Raw genomic sequence first — 12,106 nt, forward strand, 5'->3', positions numbered from 1 at the left:
CTTGTTTTATTTACATCGTAGTATATTCTGGGGAGTAATATATGCATAGAGATCTTCCTCTTTTTTTACAGCTGAATAATATTCACTGTGTTAATGTATCATCATTTAATCATTGAGACCCATTGGGGTAGTTCTAATTTTTTCTGTTGCAAATGCTGTTCAAGGAATAACCTTCCATTATGTTTATGAAAGCGTATCTTCAGGATGGCCGAAGAATTGAGGAATTGTGGGATCAGAATACGAATTAGTTCTATGTGGTAGAAATGTAATGATGGAAGTGTAAAGTCATATGTGGCTGCTACTAGAAAACTTAAATTACATATTGAAAGGTTAAAAATAGGAGTTCCAGTTGTGGCTCAGTGGTTAACAAATCCGACTAGGAACCATGAGGTTGCAGGTTCGATCCCTGGCCTTGCTCAGTGGGTTAAGGATCTGGTGTTGCCATGAGCTGTAGTGTAGGTCTCAGACATGGCTCCAATCCCACGTTGTCATGGCTGTGGTGTAGGCTGGCAGCTACAGCTCTGATTGGACTCCTAGCCTGGAAACCTCCATATGCCTCGAGTGCGGCCCTAGAAAAGACAAAAAAAGGCTAAATAAATAAATATCATTTCAATCAATTATATATCCAAATATTATCACATATATTCAAATATTATCATTTTAATACTCAACATAAGTATTATTGACATGTGGTCAGTATACTAATTATTAATGAGATATTTTAATTTTTTTTATAAAGTCTTTAAAATCTTATGTGTATTTATACATACAGCGCATCTGAATTTGGACTGGCCACAATTCAAGTACAAAGTAGTGATCAGGAGTTCCCTTCGTGGCGCAGTGGTTAACGAATCCGACTAGGAACCATGAGGTTGCGGGTTTGGTCCCTGCCCTTGCTCAGTGGGTTAACGATCCGGCGTTGCCGTGAGCTGTGGTGTAGGTTGCAGACGCGGCTCGGATCCCGAGTTGCTGTGGCTCTGGCGTAGGCCGGTGGCTACAGCTCCTATTCGACCCCTAGCCTGGGAACCCTCCATATGCCGTGGGAGCGGCCAAAGAAATAGCAACAACAACAACAACAACAACAACAACAACAGCAACAACAAAAAAAAAGACAAAAGACAAAAAAAAACAACAAAAAAAACCCAAAAAAAACCCAAAGTAGTGATCAGTAGCCACATATTTTCTCACAGTTTGTTTTTTGCCTTTACTTGTAGTTTTTAGTGGTTTGGTCATGCATATTTTAAAAAATACTTTAAAAAGTTTTCATTGTTGAATGTATCAATTAAAAATGATATCTTTTGCCTTTGGATTCTGAGTCACTGCTAGACTTGTCTCATTCCAGGTTTTACTTGAAATTCTGTTTTCTTCTGGGACTTTCATGGCTTTAATTTTGGTATTTTGATTTTTGATCCATTTGGAATTTTCTTTTTCATTTCATCGAAAAATTTTTTAATAGAAACATTCTTTTAACTTTCAGGAGGACGGGGTTTTTACTTTTCATTTATAGTTTTATTGTGTTATGAGTAGCAAATATACTTTGTGTTATTTCTACTCTGTGGAACTTATTGAGACTTTCTTTATGACCTTTTATATGATCAATTTTTGTGAACAGTCCACATCCACTTGAAAAGAGATTTTTTTTTTCTATTGGAGTACAGAGTTTGTTATAGTAAGTTCAGTATAATGTAATAATCAACCTATTGCTTACATTTCTTATGCCTTTTATAGCTTCACCTACTATTCTGTTTCTATTAATTTCTTCTTGCATCTACTGTAGACTTTTGCTTTACCAAACCCTTATGACTGTGCTCTTTGGTGCATAGATATTCATAACAAATCCTCATTGTTAATTTGTCCTTTAGCATAAAAAAAGCCCTACTTTTTTAGGTGCTTCTGGGGCCTGATTTATACCTTGTCAGTTATTAGGATCATAACCTCTTCTTTCTTTTTTTTATTGTTTTTGCCCATTATACCATTGTTTATACCTTTTTCTTTTTAATATTTCTTAATTACTTTGTTTCAGGTGTTCCTTGTATATAGCATATAATTGGGTTTTAGTTCATTCACCAGTCAGAAATCTTTTTCCTCTTGGTAGAGGAGTTAAGCTCTTTGTGTTTATTATTTACACTGATATCTTGATCTTAGTTCTGACTGCTCCCACACAGTCTTTGGAAGTTCCTAGGCCAGGGATCCAATGCATGCCACAGCAGAGACCCAAACTGCTGCAGTGGCAATGCTGGATCCTTAACTTGCTGCGCTGCAAGAGAACTCCTAATTCTTTTTTTCTTTTACTATCATGTGTTTTCTAATCCTGAGTTTACTCAGGGTGTACCTAGAACCAGCAGATCCACTGTAATGTGATGGTTTAATGGCTGCAAAATCTTTGTCTACTGATTGCAGTATTTTAATTCTTATTTGTGTATTGTGAAAGTTCATAGAGCAGAGAGCCTTCCATGTAGGACTCCAGCAAACCACAGGGCTTCAAAATTTTGTCAGGTAGTATTGCTTTGTCCATAGGACTAGAGAAATAACTCAGTACTTAAAAATACCACCACAAAGAACTGGCACAAGCTCACTCAAGCATCTTTTTTTTTTGCTTTTTAGGGCCGCAGGCAGGGCATATGGAAGTTCCCAGACTGGGGGTTGAATCGGAGCTCCAGCCGCCGCCTACACCACAGCCACAGCAATGCAGGATCCAAACCGAGTCTGCAACCTGCAATACAGATCCCCAGCCCACTGAGCGAAGCCAGAGATGGAACCTGCATCTTCATGGATACTAGTCAGATTTGTTTCTGCTGAGCCATGACTGGAACTCCCATTCCAGCATCTTGAAGGGAAAAAAAGAATATAGTATAAAGTTCATCTACAGATAAGACCCACACTAGAAAGTATTTCTTTTTTTATAATTTTTTTTCAAGATATTGAGTAGAGGTCCCTGTGCTCTAAGTAGGTACTTGTTATTTATGTTATTTTTTAAAAATTAAAAATTATAGTTGATTTACAAATATTGGGCCAATTTCTGCTGTATAGCATAGTGACCCAGTATACATGTATATACATGGAAAGTATTTCTTTTAGAAAGTATTCCTTTTAGCATTTTCTTCCCAAATAATAGGAAAAACAAAAACAAAACCGAACACACTTCTCAGCAAAAAAGCAAAACAAAATAGCAAGATTGGTATTACCAGAAAAAGACATGTCTAGAGTAAGGCTTAAGAAAACACAAAAAGCAACATAACAAGCCTGTCTTTAATACCTTTCCTCTACCCCCTGGAATGGGTGCACCATTCCTGGAGCTACTGCAATACAAGGTCAGTGAGTGGAATGGTCAGAGCAGGCTCCTGTTCCAGCTCCCTGCTCTGAAAATCTATTTAGTGTATTGTCCTTGGATAGAGGACGAATCAGATAGTAAACTGGTAAGAACAGTTATTACACACTTGATCTTAGTCAAAAGACCAAGAAGCGATCTAGTTCTGACAATTCTGTATTTGCTATTTGTATTCTATTTACTATAAGTCTTTCATTGTGTTTTGTGTTTCCATTGCTCTTTTGAGGAATTTTGCTTTGAAATTTTTTCTTGATATTCAGTATATTTATCTAAATAAAGTATGGAATTTCATTTAATTAATATTGTTTAAATTATTGTGACAAATGTACAATGCAAGATGTTTACAATAGGGGCATCTGGGTAGCAGTATGTGGAACACAATATTATTATTGCAATTTTTCTGTAATCTATTCTAAAATTTTAAAAAATTACTTTTAATATTGTGGTGCTGAAGGTGTCCTGGGTTGGTTTTGGAAAGTAAATTTTATGTGAGTATATTGCTAAACTTGATGAATATAAATATTTGTCAGTTTCCAGTAACTCTGGGAGGTGTAATCATTGTGTATTTGATGGTAAAGAGTTACAGGAAAACATCTTTGTTTTACAGTAGTGAACCAAAAATAAGTTTTTGGGCTAGAGAGATTTTTGGTTTTGAACAAAAGGTTAAAATTTTGCTTCTAGAATTCATTACTCAAATCATGTATTGTATAGGTGAATTATTTAGAATGTTGTTGGGAAAGAGGACATGTTTGATAATAAAAAGTAGTATGTTTCAATTGAAATATAACCTGAAGAATTTTCATGGCTCCTAGAAGGTATAGTTCAGGCTTTCAATCCCAGAATTTTGGAGCTAGAAAAGATTGTTAGGTCATAAGACTCTGGTTTGTTGATTTTACCTCTTTATCTAATCCAGTAAGGGAAGGGCTAGCTAGAAGGTTGTAGCAAGAAGACCAATTATTATGAGCTATAGACCAGGAGAGCTAGAGCCGGAAACCATAAAAATGCCAGAAGATTTTTGGGCTCTGGTGATGGGGGCTGAGATGATAAGATAATGAAAGCTTCTGCCATGACTGAGTGGACTCTACAACCGGTAGAAGGGAGGACAGAGTAAAGGAGGCTATGGAGCCACCATGAAACTTGTTCGTCACGAGGGCCATCTGTTCTGTTCCCTAGGACATTCCATTACTTGCCAACTAAGATTTAGAGTAATCATTGACAATAAAATAAAATTCACTTGACAACTGCAAAATAGTTTTATTTTGTAAAGTACTTTCACAAATATGCTGTTTGATTCTTTCAATATCCTTCTGAGGTGGGTAGAAGGGATTTTGGTGAGCCGAAAATGTTAAATACTAATGAGTGTCAAAGCAGTTTGCTAGAAACTACTACAAGATTAAAGACGAATAGACATAGTCTATTGACTTTATAATGTCATCAGAACTTAAATATTTACCTAGGCCAAAATATGGACAAAATTTTAAATGGGTCCTATTAGCTGGTAAGAAAATAGATGAAATTAAAGTTGATTCAGTACTAATTTATGTTGACTATGTAGGCAACTTCAGAATAGGAGGGGGAGTAGAGAGGGTTTCTCTTAGTTCTAACTTCGCTTCTTATTTTAGTTCAAAGTTATGTTATTTGCTTACCAATAAATGTGAGTTTAACAGTTTTATGATAAAGAATTCATTTTTGTTGAAATAGTGGGCAAAAGAGTCTTTCAGTTTTTTAATTTTTCATGTTAATTATAAGTTAATCACAAATACTTTCCATAGTGATTTCTATTTGCCAATATAAAAAATGCTAGAAAGAACAACTTCCTGTGATGCACCGTGTTCATTGGCATATTAATTCATGCTACAGAAAGGAGAAGGAAGGAGACACAATATAATCAGTATGCTCTTCTTTGGGGCTCATTTTTTTTTTTTAATCTCTGTTTATTTTCTATCTCAGGGTTCTCCCATAGCTAAAAGATGTTGAGATCTAATCTTATTGCTCTTCAAATATAAGCCAGCAGGAGCATGCCCCATACTATACACAAGTTGACAAATTTCTAGTAGTAAAATTATTCGTGGTAAACAGCCTCTTGTCCTTCCTCCAATCCTTCCACACTTCAATATGATAGTCTTATCTATATAATATTACCTCCCAGTTTGGAGTACCTCAGTGTTCGAAGTCCAGCTTTGGGGTCCTTAGAATGCTGTTGGGATCACCGGTGCTATAAGACTCTATACCTCCTGAGTTATATTTAGATTTTTAATTTTAATGTGTTCACAGCCTTCACTACCTACAAGTAAACACAAACAGAACCTCTCTTCTCTTTCTTAAAAATGACCAGTTTTATCCCGAACAGAATTTCTTTTTGTCATCTTTTAAACATATATTTTTCCCACAAATTTAGTTTTTTCTTCATTTCATATGTACTGGTGTGTATGTGTGTGTAGTTTTCTTTTATTAGAACAGGACAGTTGTTTCTTTAAAGATAAGAATCAATGGGCCATGTGCTCTCCTGCCACCCCAAGTTCAGTTTAGCTCACAGACTTTTGTCTTCTAACAATATGGATAAAATGATTAACTCTGTGTTCAGCAGCAGAGATGGAAAATAAAACCTATGATTCCTAATCCCCTTTTTTGCTTTTCTTTCCTTAAAAATCTTCTAATGGGAGTTCCCGTTGTGGTGCAGCAGAAACAAATCCAACTAGGAACCATGAGGTTTTGGGTTGGATCCCTGGCCTTGCTCAGTGGGTTAAGGTTCTGGCGTTGCTGTGAGCTGTGGTATAGGTCGAAGATGCGGCTCAGAACTGGCGTTGCTGTGGCTGTGGCTTTGGTGTAGGCAGGCAACTGTAGATCCAGTTAGACCCCTAGTCAGGAAATTTCCATATGCCAGGGTGTGGCCCTAAAAAGCAAAAAAAAAAAAAAAAAATCTTCTAATAGATTTTTTTTTTTTTAATTTTCCCTCTGTACAGCAAGGGGATCAAGTTATCCTTACATGTATACATTACAATTACATTTTTTCCCCACCCTTTGTTCTGTTGCAACATGAATATCTAGACAAAGTTCTCAATGCTATTCAGCAGGATCTCCTTGTAAATCTATTCTAAATTGTGTCTGATAAGCCCAAGCTCCCGATCCCTCCCACTCCCTCCCCCTCCCATCAGGCAGCCACAAGTCTCTTCTCCAAGTCCATGATTTTCTTTTCTGAGGAGATGTTCATTTGTGCTGGATATTAGATTCCAGTTATAAGTGATATCATATGGTATTTGTCTTTGTCTTTCTGGCTCATTTCACTCAGTATGAGATTCTCTAGTTCCATCTGTGTTGCTGCAAATGGCATTATGTCATTCTTTTTTTTATGGCTGAGTAGTATTCCATTGTGTATATATACCACCTCTTCCGAATCCAATCCTCTGTCGATGGACATTTGGGTTGTTTCCATGTCCTGGCTATTGTGAATAGTGCTGCAATGAACATGCGGGTGCATGTGACTCTTGGGCATATATCTGGACACAACTCTTGGGTATATATCCGGACAAAACTTCCAATAGATTTTTCTTCCTTATCAATTGGTCCCTTATTCTGGGACTAATTTAGCTGTGCTGAGGTCTCTGCTTTTTGTCCAGAGTATACAAGGTCTCCCTCTTCTGGTTAGGTGCAACTCAGGTATCCTTAGCTCTGTATGAACCTTGAATTATTCATTTTTTTGCCCCCCAGCAGTTTTTTTTTTCCTTTGCCTCATGGAATTTCACCCTAAGTAAGGACAAATTAGTATTAAGTTTTAAGACTCAAATGAAGATGCCTGGAGCTTAATTCTGCATTACTCCCTCCTCCCTGGTACATTATTTCAATAATTCCTGCCACCTGTACCCTCTGAACTCTGATCTTTGTCTTTTCAATTTAATGAGACTCTTGTGCTCTGCTTTGACTCTCCCTGCCTGCACTAATGTCTCTTAGCAGAAAGTCAACATGCTCATAGTCTTATCTAGCTTGTTTCCTTCTCAGAGATGCGGATCTACACTGATTGTCCTGTGTCTCGAAAATGTTGTGTTATATGTTTTGTTTAGTTTTTCAGTTGTCTGAAGAGAAATCTGCTGCCAGTTACTCCGTAATGGCTAGAAGCATAAAATCCCATAATACTAGATTATTGTGGGAGGTTGGTCAAGACTTTTGGGTGAATTTTAGGAAAAAATCACAATGTGTCTTGGCTGATTTTGTGGTTAATGGCCATTTAGGAATTGCATGTTTATAGTACCTGGGATTACTTGACTTGGCAGTGGTTTGTCCTTTTCAACAAGATCTGTCAGATGAGATAATGTAAATAGTAAGGCACTATACAAATGTGCTTATTTTTGGTTTAGAATAATTTATGGAATGGTTTTTATAGGCTGTTCTGTCTCCGAATAAATTTCTGATGCTTGGAATTTAAAATGAAAATAGTTGGATATCTTTGAGGAGTTGGATTTGGTGATAATACTTCTGTATTACTTTTGATCACCAAAATTTGGTTTCAGTAGGCTTTGATGTCCTTTGAAGAAAGACTGCTTCTCATAATTAATAAAAATATCAATCTGAAAATAATTCATGTTGTGACATGAGTCAGAACTGGCAAAAGGACCTATTTCTATAGAGTATATTGTGTCTTTATGTTATTCTTGGGTTTTTCTACTCAGTGAATGTACTATTCAGTACATATGTACATACTCAGTGATCATCTGATGTGTGAATCTTTTAATGGAGACCATTTCACTTGTCCGTCAGTCATAATGATTACTTTCTATGTGTCGAGCATGGTAATAGATGATGGAGAAGCAGTGGCAAAAGAAGTAGGAAATAGGGTTGCTGATCAGAAGACTACATGAGGTGACCCAGATATAAAGGCAGCAAAATATTTTAGCAAAGATTAATGGAGTATAGAATGATCATATCAGCCCTCTGAGAGGAATGGAGGGGCTGGATTTTGAGAAAGTTGATGGATGTGCCTTGATTGACAAAGAGGATAAGGGAGAAAAAGTCCCTTTTCTAAAAAGAAGGAATGGTGTTTTGCAGGGTGACAGCTGAGAATGACAAAATTGTTTGGTGGAAATGAAGCAAATTTAATTTTGTGTAGAATGTAGTCAAATTAGGTTGTAGAGTTAATTGAGGTGTGGGGATATAGAAGATGTTGAGCACTGGTCTGAAAAGAAAGACATTTCTGATTGCCCTATAATATAGTTAAGAAGTAGACAGAATTAAAGAATTTCATGTTCACAGAGTATGTTTTATAGGTTCCAACTTATTTTAAGATGAATTTTGAAGCAAATAAAGACACTGAGTATTACTGTATTTGAATATAATTTGCAAAATGAAAACCTGTTCCTTATTGGGATTTGAAAGGCACAGCTTGCAGAATAAGTGAAAATACAAAAGTTTTACATGTTATGACTGGCTACATAAGGGGAAAAAAGAGGATTTTTAAAGAGGTATGGGAGTTCCTGTTGTGACTCCGTGGTCAACAAACCCGACTAGCATCCATGAGGACGTGGGTTCTATCCCTGGCCTCACTCAGTGGGTTAAGTATCCGGCGTTGCCGTGAGCTGTGGTGTAGGTCACAGACGTGGCTTGGATCTTGAGTTGCTGTGGCTATGGTGTAGGCCAGCAGCTACAGGTCTGATTCGACCCTAGCCAGGGAACCTCCATATGCTGTGGGCGTGGCCCTAAAAAGACCAAAATAAATAAATAAATAAATAAAAGGTAAGGGCTGAAATTCATATATTTTTCTTTTGTTCCAGATTGCTGCTTTTGCTAAGAGAGCACCTTTGACCCTGATGGTGTTTCCACTCAAGATAAAGAGCTCTGTTGCCTTTATTGATTAACTGAAGAAATTCAGGTTAGTATATTTTGTGGATAGCACTTTTCTGTCCCAGTATATGTTGAGAAATGGATAATTTTGTATTTAAAGTTACATGTGTATGTACCAGTGAAGTAGAAAGGCCATTTCAATCTAAACTCTATTGAAATATGTATCTACCACGCTATCTGCGTGTACAATCTGCAGTGCATAAAATGGAAAGTATTTTTCTTCCTATTTAATAGTTTTTTACTTTTAAGTAGGGGGCTAGACCAAGTTCCCTTGTGGCTCAGTAGGTGAAGGATCTGGCATTATCACTATGGTGGCTCTGGTTGAAACTGTGGTGAGGGTTTGATCCCTGGCCTTGGAACTTGTGCATGCTGCAGATGTGGCCAAAAAATAAGTAAATAAAGTAAGAGGCTAGATAAAACAAGTTGTGGCTGAATATGGTACATTGTACTTTTGGCATCATTGTGTGCCATAATTTGGTGCTGAAAATAAACAACTCATCTTAAAATTTTTTTGAATTTTTATAGCTTATTTTTAAAGTTTTCATTCTTGCTTGATTTCTATCATACATTCAACTATTTATTTATTTACTTATTTTTCCTCTCTGTGAGTTTTGACAAGTGTATACTCATACCATAATCTTCGAATCTCACCCATGTTGTCTTTTGGGGTCAACCTCTCTCTCTACCTCAGTCCCTAGCGACTGCAGGTCTGTTTTTTGTCCCTATAGTTTACTTCTCCCCAATATATAATTTAAGTGGAGTCATTTAATATGTAGCTTTTAAAATCTGGCTTCTTGAACTTAGTATGATGCATTTGGATTCATTCATGTTGTATGTACCAGTAGTTTGTTCTTTTTTATTGCTGAATAGTGTTCTGTTGTATGGATGTACCACAGTTAATTTATCCATTCACCATCTGATGGACATTTGGGGAGTTTCTTGTTTTTGATAATTATTACAGTCATGCTTTTTTCGTCTCTTTACCTTGTGATAAAATACACTTAAAATTTACCTTCTTAACCATTTTTACGTGTATAGTTCAGTGATGTTATATACATTCACATTGTGTAGCTGTCACCACCATTCATCCCCATAACTTTTCATCTTGTAAAACTGAAACTCTGTACCCATTAAACAGTAACTCTCCATTCTCTGCTCCCCCAGCCGCTGGCAACCATCATGATACTTTCTGTCTTTATGATTTTGACTACTTTAAATACTTTATATGAGTGGAATTATACAATATTTGTCTTTTTGGGACTGGCTTATTTCAGTTAGCATGACATGCTCAAGGTTCATCCATTTGTAGCATATAGCAGAATTTCCTTCCCTTTTAAGGTTAAATAAAATTTCATTGTGTATATATACCGCATTTTACTTACTCACTTATCAGTTGATGGATGGTTGGGTTGCTTCTGTGTTTTAGCTGCTATGAATAAGGCAACTATTAACATTTGTATACACATCTCTTCAAGATCTTGCTTTTATTCTTTTGGGTATATACTCAAGAAGTGAAACTGCTGGGTCATATAATTCTGTTTTTAGTTTTTTTAGAAAACACCTTACTCTTTTCCACAGGAGCTGTGGCATTTTACATTTACAGTAGTGTGCAAGGGTTCCAATTTCTCCACTTCCTTACCAATACTTATATTTTCTGTGCTTTTTTTAGAAGTAGTGATCTTAAAATGTATGTGTACACACACACACATATATATATATGACTGGCTCACTTGCTGTACAGCCAAAATTGGCACAACATTGTAAATAAACTATACTTTAAAAAGAAAAATAAGTAAAAAACAAAAAATGAAAGTAACCATCTTAATGTGTGTGAGGTGTTATGTCATTGCAGTTTTTATTTGCATTTCCCTAATGTTTGGTGATGTTGAACATCTTTTCATGTGCTTATTGGTCATTTATATATCTTTGGAAAAATGTCTTTTCAAGTGCTTTTTCCAATTTTGAGTCATATTCTTTGGTATCTTGTTGAATTTTAGGAGTTCTTACATGTTCTAGATATTAATCCCTTATCAGGTATATGACTTACAAGTATTTTCTCCTATTCTGTGGATTGCCTTTACACTTAGTGGATAGTATCTTATGATGCACAAAACTTTTTAATTTTCATCATCAGGTTTTTCTGTTTCTCACTTTTTTTTAACCTGTGCCTTTGGTGTCCCCCATTCAAGAAATCATTGCTAAATTCAGTGTCATGGCACTTTTGTCCTATGTGTCTCCTAAGAGTTTTACTACTTTAGGGCTTACATTTAGGTACTTGATCCATTTTTAGTTAATTTTTGTATATGATATTAGGTGAGGATTCAACTTCATTCTTTGGCATGTGGATATATAGTTTTCCCAGCAGCATTTGTTCAAAAGATTATTCTTTTTTCCCATTGAATGATCTTGGCATCCTCATCAAAAATCATTTGGCCATGTATGTGAGAGTTTATTTCTAGGCTCTTTATTCCTTTGGTTTGTCTGTCTTGTCTTCATGCCAGCAGCATAATGTTTCAATTACTGTAGCTTTGGTGTCAAAATTTGAAATCAGGCAGTATGAATCCCCCAGTTATTCTCTTCTTTTCAAGATTTTTTAGGCTACTCAGGGTCCCTTGAGATTCCATGTGAATTTTAGGATAGGTTTTTCTTTATTTGCACAAAATCATTGGGATTTTAATAATCATTGTATTGAATCTGTAGATTGCTTTGGGTAGTATTGACATTTTGACAATATTAAGTCTTTCAGGATATCAACATAGGATGTGTTTCCATTTATTTATGTCTTCTTTAATTTCTTTCAGCATTGTCTTGTAGTTTTCCTTGTACAAATCTTTCCCCTCCTTGGTTATTTCCTAAGTATTTGATTCCTTTTGATCCTATTGCAAATGAAATTGTTTTTGTGTTTTCCTTTTCAGGTTGTTCATTGAAGCTCATGTATAGAATGCA

At 36.0% G+C, this 12,106-nt stretch overlaps 1 protein-coding gene and 1 non-coding gene across 6 annotated transcripts in view; one reads left to right on the forward strand and one right to left on the reverse strand.

The window, feature by feature from the left end:
• Positions 1–12,106, forward strand: part of FUT8 (fucosyltransferase 8) — a 282,389-nt gene that overhangs the window by 26,529 nt on the left and 243,754 nt on the right. For all 5 annotated transcript variants that reach the window (XM_047797856.1, XM_047797853.1, XM_047797851.1 and 2 more), the window contains exon 2: positions 9,091–9,188. The gene's annotated coding sequence lies outside the window, so the exon portion shown is untranslated. The remainder of the gene's footprint in view (positions 1–9,090; positions 9,189–12,106) is intronic.
• On the reverse strand, positions 3,275–3,467 carry LOC125137019 (U2 spliceosomal RNA). The gene has a single exon (XR_007137333.1). It is a non-coding gene; the product is annotated as a U2 spliceosomal RNA (small nuclear RNA).

This window comes from Phacochoerus africanus, chromosome 9, assembly GCF_016906955.1.
Source record: "Phacochoerus africanus isolate WHEZ1 chromosome 9, ROS_Pafr_v1, whole genome shotgun sequence".
Lineage (NCBI taxonomy): Eukaryota > Metazoa > Chordata > Mammalia > Artiodactyla > Suidae > Phacochoerus > Phacochoerus africanus.